Source organism: Dasypus novemcinctus, chromosome 15, assembly GCF_030445035.2.
Source record: "Dasypus novemcinctus isolate mDasNov1 chromosome 15, mDasNov1.1.hap2, whole genome shotgun sequence".
Lineage (NCBI taxonomy): Eukaryota > Metazoa > Chordata > Mammalia > Cingulata > Dasypodidae > Dasypus > Dasypus novemcinctus.
In genome coordinates this window covers 56,905,936-56,915,231 of record NC_080687.1, presented here as the reverse complement: position 1 = coordinate 56,915,231, position 9,296 = coordinate 56,905,936, and the positions used below count along the sequence as shown (strand labels likewise).

Genomic DNA, 9,296 nt, shown 5'->3' with positions numbered 1-9,296 from the left:
TAAGTTTACACTTTTTTTGTAGGGTAGTTTCACTCTATTTCAGTGGATTTTTCAGGGGCAAGAGGAATAAGCTCATGTAGCAAACTACTGTGTTTAAAACTAAATAGTTTTCTGGTCCATTCTCTGCAGATCTTTGGTGGTCCCCATGTTCTTCTTTATATGGACACAAGCAATTCTAGGAAGCAAAGTTAAACACGATCCTTATCAATGCACTGCATAATAATATGAAATACTTGTAAATTGGGTAATGATTGCTTTGGTAATGAATAAATTCTACTGAGTGTTATCATGAGACAGTGTTTGGTATGATTATTTAATTAATGGAAATGAAGAATTGCAACCGTAAAGATATGAACATATGTTGAAGGATACTGTGAATGAGAACCATGGCTCAAAGCCAATCAGGGCAATACAAATACTCAAAAATGATGAATTTTTATTGCTTCCTCCCTTTTTTCCTTCTCTAAGCTTTACATCATGATTGAGGCAAAGACATTGGTCTTTTTCTGGATAGCAAGAACTTTGGTTGCTGTGGCAACATGTTGACTGAAGAACTTAAAGGTGGCTAATTTCCAAATCAGTTTGTTTTCTGCTTCACAAAAAAAGACACACATTGGCAGGAAAGCTCTACTGGAAACTTTATAATTAATAAACCTGTTGTTTTCTGAGGAATTATATCTCAATTCTTGCACATTAGCAGGGGAGAAACTACACATTTGAGTTTCATAGACTAAAAAATGAAACACTGCATTACTTAATTTTTAACAGGTTTTTATCCTTCTTTTCTTCCTTCTTTGTTTCTCTTTCCTCCTTCCATCCTTCCTTCTTAAGCTTCTCTCTCTCTCTTTCTTCTTCTCCTTCTCCTTCTTCTTCTTACCTGAACAAGAATAGAAGGAGGAGGGGCAAAGACAGTGAAAGAAACTCTTTAAATGCCTTTGCTAAAGCAGAACCTGGTTGCTAAGGCTTGAAAAAATTATTTGTAACCAACACAAAGTTATTCCAAAATACTCTCAACCATAGAAGTAACAAGTACTAAATTTTAAAAGAATGGCATGGATTGAATTTCTCAACATATGAAAGTAAAGTAATCTTTTGAAAATTTGAGATGCACATATATTTATGTACTGAATCCCATGAAATGTTAGGGAGAGTGGGGAAGAAATTTTTTCCCCCAATTTTTAAATTGAGTACATTTATCTAAAAAAATTAATTTATTGAAAAGCATTTGAAATTTTACAGTATTTATTGATAAATTCATTTTCCTATGAGTTCTATAGTAAAGTTGGATGCCATTATCACCAACAGACAAACATAACAAGAAAAAAAAGTGACATCCTACTTTAGTTTATAAATCTACAGCCTTGTAATTTGCTTCATTCCATTATGTCACAGAGTTAAATGCAGTAAATGATATTTGATGGATAAGCCAAAAATATAAAATGCTTTAATAAAAGTTATTTAAATTAATTAAATAGTTATACTGAATTCTGCTCTGGAGCAGAAGTAATTTACATAGATTTGTTCATTTTTAACATTACAACAAATTTAATATGCAAAGTAAACAAAAATTATGTTATCTCTATTAACTATTTGTTTTATGATTTGAGATAAATATTCAGTTTTTGCAGTTTCTTATTGACCTTAGAACAATATAATAAAATCATGTTTTGAGGGCAACATCTAAGCTTAAAAATAAGCATTTTTATTGTATACTTAAAAATAGTTGTTAAAATTGGATATTTTGCATTGTATGCATATTATCACAATTATGTATATATTTAATCAGCATTTGGACTAATGATCAAATATTAACATAGAGAAAACATTTTGAATCTTATCATCAGCTCCTCAGGTAAATATATAAGCTTTCATAATACAATGAAGAAATTACGACATTTACTTGGTTAGGGATTTTTAAAGTAGAGAAAAATACAATTTTCTCAAGTACATTCAGAAAAAAATATTTGATAAGTTAAAAAAGGAGGCAACATAATTGACATTTTTCACAGAGGATTTAATTAACAACCCAGGTAATCTGCCATTGTTTTTTAATACTTAATATTATTCTGCAAATAATTTTGGCTCTTTACAAAGCAGATCTGGAGGTGATGATTAAAGTAAAGATCCAATTTGTTTAGAAAACATAATCCAAGAGCTGTTAATCAGAGCAAGGAAATCAAGAGATGAGGAGATGTAAGAAGGAACAAACAGCATTGCTTTACAGTGCTGACAACTATTTCCCAACCAGTTGCAAAGAGACAAAGTAGGTCCTTCAACAGACATGTGGCATGTGAGAATTCTCTGAAAAAGTTGCAAGAAGTAGTTAACCAAGGATAAAAACAAGAAAGGATTTATCTGCCTTACTCTTAACCACATCATATTTCCTATTGTACCATGTTAATCCCATGGGCAACTAGCTTCAGAGGTGTCATGATCCAGACATATAGGGGATAATGGAGAAGTCAGATAATACCATAAAATATTGTTGCATTGCCTCCAAGTCTGAAAATGGAGGAGCAAACTGGCAATACTGAAGGCACCAGTCAGTGGAGAAGAAGGAGACAGTCAAGAGACTCTAAGAAGACCCATAAGAATAGTATATGATTGCTATACACAAAGTCAAAATAACAAATTTATAGTGTTTTCTTTTTTTCTTTTAAAGATTTATTTATTTATTTAATCACCCCTCCCTTCCCCTTCCCCCGTTGTCTGTTCTCTGTGTCTGTTTGCTGCATCTTGTTTCTTTGTCCGCTTCTGTTGTCGTCAGTGGCATGGGAAGTGTGGGCGGCGCCATTCCTGGGCAGGCTACACTTTCTTTCACGCTGGGTGGCTCTCCTTATGGGGTGCACTCCTTGCGCGTGGGGCTCCCCTACGCGGGGGACACCCCTGTGTGGCACGGCACTCCTTGCGCCCATCAGCACTGCACATGGGCCAGCTCCACACGGGTCAAGGAGGCCCGGGGTTTGAACCATGGACCTCCCATGTTGTAGACGGACGCCCTAACCACTGGGCCAAGTCCGTTTCCCTAGTGTTTTCTTAATACCTGTAGGCTGGCAAGGGCTCGTCTTTCTTTGTGGGGCTTTTTTCTTTCCAGGCTCAGATGTTCTGTTCTCTTCACAAGGTCAGCTATAAACTATCAGGAAATGGCTCATCTCCCTTCCCAGGGCGTCTGTTGTGTTTATGGAACTCTCTTTTCTCATGTATCTGTTTCTGTGTCTCTTGATTGAGTATCCATTTATATAGCCCACAAAGGGGGTGCAATTAACAGGGAACCTCTCTCCACATCAGAGGTCCCCAGGGTTGAATCCTGATGAACCCTAGAGGAGAAAGATGACAATACAAGACAAAAGAGAAATAAATACAGAAGATCACACAACAAAAGGACACAGAGAGCAAAAACCGCAGAGTTGGGGAGAGGGAGGGGGAGGGGGAAAATAAAGGGCAAAAACATTTCCCAAGTTTAGTCAAATCCTCAAATGGGGCACGATCATCTGGGGGCTTGATTACCAGAGGCTTGGGATTTTCAGAATCAGTTTCTGGTCTCTTTGTGCCCAACAATTCAGTTCCTAACTTATCTTGCTCATCTAGCATTTTACTATAAGCTACGAGGAGAAGCCAAGCTGCATTTTCCACATTTACTTTGGAAATCTCCTTGGCTAAATGTCTAAGTTTGTAATTTTCAAATTCTGCCTCCCATGTAACATAAGTAGTCAGTCTTGCTAAGTGCTTTGCAACTTTAAAACATGGATCATCTTTCCTCCAGTTTCCAATATTAGTTTCATCATTTCCTTCTAAGATCTCATCAAAAGACTCTTTAGTGTCCATATTCCTACAACACTCTCTTCAAAGCAATCTAGCATTTTTCTGTCAGGCATCTATCTCACAATTCCTCCAAAAATACCCCTTACCCATTTATAAAACTGTTGCAGCATTTCAGTAATTACAAAAGCATGACCCCACTCCTGGTACCAAATTCTGTATTAGTCAGCCAAAGGGATGTAGATGCAAAGTACCAGAAATTTGTTGGCTTATATAAAGGGTATTTATTTGGGGTGAAACCATACAGTTACAAGGCCCTAAAGAGTCCAACTCAAGTTTGTTTCTTTACCAAACTCTGTTACCATGTGTTGAAGCAATATGGCAGGCGATGTCTTTGAGTGTTCAGCCTTCCTCTTCCCTCTTAAGGCTCCATGGGTTCAGCTTCTTCCAGTCTCAGCTACAGTCTGACATAGGGCTTGTCTATCTTTGTGGGGCTCATTTCTTTCCATGCTCAATAGTTCTGTTCTCTTCACAAGGTCAGCCTCATAGCTGTAAACTATGAGGTAAATGGTTCATATCTCTTCCCTGGACCTCTGCCATGTCTATGGAGTGCTCTCTCTCTTCTCACTTATCTGCTTCCATGTCTCCTTGTTAAGCATCCATTTATATAGCTCACAAAAGGGGCAGAGACTCAAACTAAGACACCCTAATGACACGGTTGAATCAAAGCCTTAATCTTAACATAATTTAATCAAAGCCAGCTCAGATGAATCTAATACAAATCAAAGGTATCACACCCAGAGGAACAGGCCAGTTTACAAACATAATATCCCTTTTTGGATTTCATAAATAATCTCAAAATGTCACAATGCCTAAACCAAACAATTGAAAATGTTAAAAGTTTTAAAAAATGAATTCACAGGAGCAAGAAAAACATGTCAAACAGAAATAAACCTAGCAAAAGCCTGTGAGGTGCTCATGGAAAAAAATATGGGGCATTCTTATAGAATTTACAAGAAAACTTAAATAAATAGAAACCTATACCATGTTTATGGATGGGGATTCTTATTATCATAAAGATATTCATTATCTCCAAATTATTCTGTTATATCAATTCCAATCAAATTCCTAAAGGATTTTATTTTCCCATGGGATCTGCAAACTAAAGTTAATGATCTTGATAGAGAGGCAAGATGGTGGCTGCGTGAGCTTGCCTGGTAGTGTCTCTGCAGGGGGCGGCTGGGCAGCGTTGAAGGCTCTTTAGGACCGCGCTGTTTCGGGGATTTTTGCTGGTTGGAAGGTGTCTGGACGTCAATTCGGTGGGAAGGTAACAGAGAGGATACGTCTATAATATATAAACGGAGATCCCAGCTGGGCGCGGGAAGTTCCCTCCTTGGGTGGGCGGAGCCGCGGTAGCGGGCGCTCTTGCAGCTCCGGAGCCGCGGCGGCCAGGGTTTTTGTTTTTTTTCCCTTTTTCTGGAGGCTTTGTGGTGCTGAGAAATTCGCAGATACTGTGCTGGCTGGTGGGGGATTGTTTGGACAAGACTCCTTGGCGGATTGATTTGGGGAGACAGACGGTGTTTTCTTGTGAAGCGGGGGACGTTTTAGTCGCCGGACAGGGGGAGAAGCGCTTCCGCCTGGAGCCCCATCCCCACAGGTCCGGCTGCTGATCTGCAACGGAATTGGATTTTGAGCAATAAGGGGACACAATTGGGAGACTGTTGTAGGGTGCAGTGAGGGAGGAGGACACGTCTGGAAGCTGATTGGGGAATATTTTGCGAAGTTTGGGATTTCGGATCTTAGAGTCTGTTTTCCGCGTTTCCAGCTGAAGCCCACCCCACCCGGTGGGGCTTGGGATCTGGGTCATTGAACTGGCCGTGGTGTAGAGGCGCCCTCAAGTGGCCGTTGCTTGGGAGCACAGGGAGCGAGCTGTCCAAAGGCTGATACCCTGAGGAGTAGGTGAATTTCAGGGATTAGACATTCAATATAGAATTCGCGGATCTGGCTTCCCCCATGGGGCTGGCACCCAGCTACGGGGATCCCTGAGGGCTGTGTTGCACTGCGGGGCTCCTAAGCTTTCCGTGGACCAGATTTGAGGTTCCCAGGTCTGGGTCCCCTGGACTCTGGCGGTCCACACCCCAGACTCACACCTCTTGAGTCTTCAGTGTCTCAGACTTTCCACCCCTGAATCCATCACGCTCTGGGGTCTACCTGGGATCCTTGAGTGCTTTGGACCTTAACGTTTGTGTTTTATCTATATTGGTTTATATTGTTTTGTTTTTATTTTCACTTTATCTTATTTTTTACTCTTTCTGACGCCCTGATTGCTAATATTGCATTATCCCCTAGTCTTTTCTCCTAGTGTGTCCCCCAAAGTCCCTTTTTTTTTATATACAGTTATTTAGGGGTTTTTTTGGTTGTTGTTTTAGATAGTGTTGCAATTGTGACACGTGTATACCTGTATCACTCTTCCCCCTATCTGTTCCCCACCGTTTGCTTATCCTCTTTTTCCTTCTTCCTTTCTTCTTGTCTTTCTTTTTTTCTTTATTATAATTAGTTTTTTTTTTTTTCGGTTTTCTCTTTCCCTCTTGTCCCTCATTTTCCACTTATTTTATTTTAATTCAAGTACACAATAGGTGCTACAGGGAACACCTCACATTTGCTGGGTTTTCCCATCCTCCACTGCCTCATTTCTGTGTGAACTGATTTAGGTTACCTACACTATCCCCCTTCCCCTGCATCTTGATATCCACTATCATCTACTGTCTCTACTATATTCCAACCCCCACCTCCCATTCTTTGATCCACAAAGTGTCTAAATCTTAATTTCTAATACCTTTGTTCTGTTTTCTGTCTGTTATCCACTCTTGAAACTATTACCTTTCTTTTCTTTTTCCCTCTCTCATGAAAACAATAGCTTTGTAGTTCATACCATATTCCGCCCATATTCAGTCATCTACTTCATAAAAGGTACTCTACCTACAGCTATAACTCTGTACAATCTACATGAATCTAACCTCCATCCTCCCAGATCTCATATTCTTGCTTTGTTAACATACATTACTAATACTACTTTACACTTTTCCCTTGCTGACACAATTGCCTTTCCCCAACACTAATACTCTCTTCTAAAGTGAACTTAACCAACAACAAGTAACTTGAATAAGAAGAAAAAAGTGACAAAGAGAAGATATAACACCTATGCAAAAATAACAACTAATTAACCTCCAAAAGCAGACAAAGAAGCTAAGGAACTGATTAAATTCGTCAAAATAAAGAGATGACCAGAAAGCAACAAAAATCTACAAACCAAACCAATAATCAGGAAAACATGACTGAATCCAATCAACAAACCAATAATCACGAAGGGGAGCAAAACTTGGCACAAGCAATGAAAGAACTCAGAACATTTATCACCGACAAATTTGATGCAGTAAGGAAAGAGGTTAACAACATGAAGACATCACTTGGAGGGGAAATTGCAGACATACGCAAAAACATAACAGATATGATGGGAATGAACACCACAGTTCAAGAAATCAAAAATACACTTGCAGCAAATATCAGCAGACTAGAAGAGACAGAGCAGAGAATTAGTGATGTGGAAGACAGTACATCAGAAATCAAACAGATAGTAGAAGGGGTCAATAAGAAGATAGAAAAAATCCAATTAGGATTTAGGGACCTGAATGACAATGCAAAACGCTCAAACATACGTATTATAGGCATTCCAGAAGGTGAAGAGAAGGGAAAGGGGTCAGAAGGAGTGTTGCAGGAAATAATGGCTGAAAACTTCCCAAATCTACTGAAAGAGACAGATGTACATATCCAAGAAGCACAGCACACTCCACAAGTCATAAACCCCAACAGGCCCACCCCAAGACATATACTTATCAAATTATCCAAAGCTCAAGACAAAGAGAAAATCCTAAAAGCAGCAAGAGAAAAGAAAACCATCACATACAAGGGAAGCTCAATTAGATTAAGTGCTGATTTCTCTTCTGAAACCATGGAGGCAAGAAGACAGTGGTATGATATAGTCAAGGTACTAAAGGAAAAAAACTTCCAACCAAGAATACTCTATCCAGCTAAATTAGCATTCAAACATGAAGGAGAGTTCAAAATATTCACAGACAAACAGAAACTGAAAGAGTATACCAACAAGAAACCTCCCCTTCAAGAAATTCTAAAGGGAGTTCTCCAGGAAGAAAGGAAAAAACAGGAAAGGCAAAGTTGGAGGAGAGTATAAGACCAACAACAACAACAAAAAAGACAAAAAAATATATACAAACAAAATATGACAAACACAAATCCAATCAAAATATGGCTAACACAAATAATACCTTGACAGTAATAACACTGAATGTCAATGGATTAAACTCACCTATCAAAAGATTCAGACTGGGACATTGGATAAGGAAATATGACCCATCCATATGCTGTCTACAAGAGACACATCTTAGACCCAGAGACGCATGGAGATTGAAAGTGAATGGCTGGAAAACAATCATACAAGCTAACAATAACCAAAAAAAGGCAGGAGTAGCTATATTAATATCAGACAAAATAGACTTTAAATGTGAAACAATTGTGAGAGACAAAGAAGGATACTACATTTTAGTCAAAGGGAAAATCTGTCAAGAAGATCGAACATTCATAAATATCTATGCCCCTAACAAGGGTGCCTCTAAATACGTCAGGCAAACGCTGGAAAAACTAAGTGAAAGAATAGATACATCTACACTTATAGTGGGGGATTTTAATACACCACTATCAACTCTGGACAGAACATCTCAAAAGAGAATCACCAAAGAAACAAAACATCTGAATAGTATATTAGAGGAGCTCGATCTAATAGACATATATAGATCGCTACACCCAAACACAGCAGGATATACATTTTTCTCAAGCGCACATGGATCATTCTCCAAGATAGATCATTTGCTAGGCCACAAAGAAAGGCTGAACGAATTCAGAAAGATTGAAATCATACAAAACATTATCTCTGACCACAGTGGAGTCAAGCTGGAGATTTGCAAGGGACAGAAGCCCAGATTTCACACCACGATTTGGAAATTAAACAGCACACTCTTGGAAAAACAGTGGGTCAAAGAGGAAATCTCAAAAGAAATCAATGACTACCTTGAAACAAATGATAATGATAACACAACATACCAAAATTTATGGGATGCAGCAAAAGCAGTACTGAGAGGGAAGTTTATAGCCATAAATTCATATATCAAAAAAGAAGAAAGAGCAAAAATTGAAGAACTAACTGCACATTTGAAGGAATTAGAAAAACAACAACAAAGTAACCCAACAGGAAGAAGAAGGAAGGAAATAACAAAGATAAGAGCAGAACTAAATGAAATAGAAAATAAGAAAGCACTTGAACAGATAAACAAGACCAAGAGCTGGTTTTTTGAGAAGATTAACAAAATTGACAAACCTTTAGCAACACTAACAAAGAAAAAAAGAGAGAAGATGCAAATACACAAAATAAGAAATGAGAAAGGCGATATCACCACTGACCCCAC

General features: G+C 38.5%; 1 long non-coding RNA gene across 1 annotated transcript in view; it reads right to left on the bottom strand.

Annotated features, from left to right (window-relative positions):
* Nucleotides 1-626: 626 nt before the first annotated feature.
* LOC131273425 (uncharacterized) overlaps nt 627-9,296 on the bottom strand; it is a 129,851-nt gene continuing 121,181 nt past the window's right edge. The window contains exon 3 of the long non-coding RNA XR_011645753.1: nt 627-877. This is a non-coding gene — a long non-coding RNA (uncharacterized lncRNA). The remainder of the gene's footprint in view (nt 878-9,296) is intronic.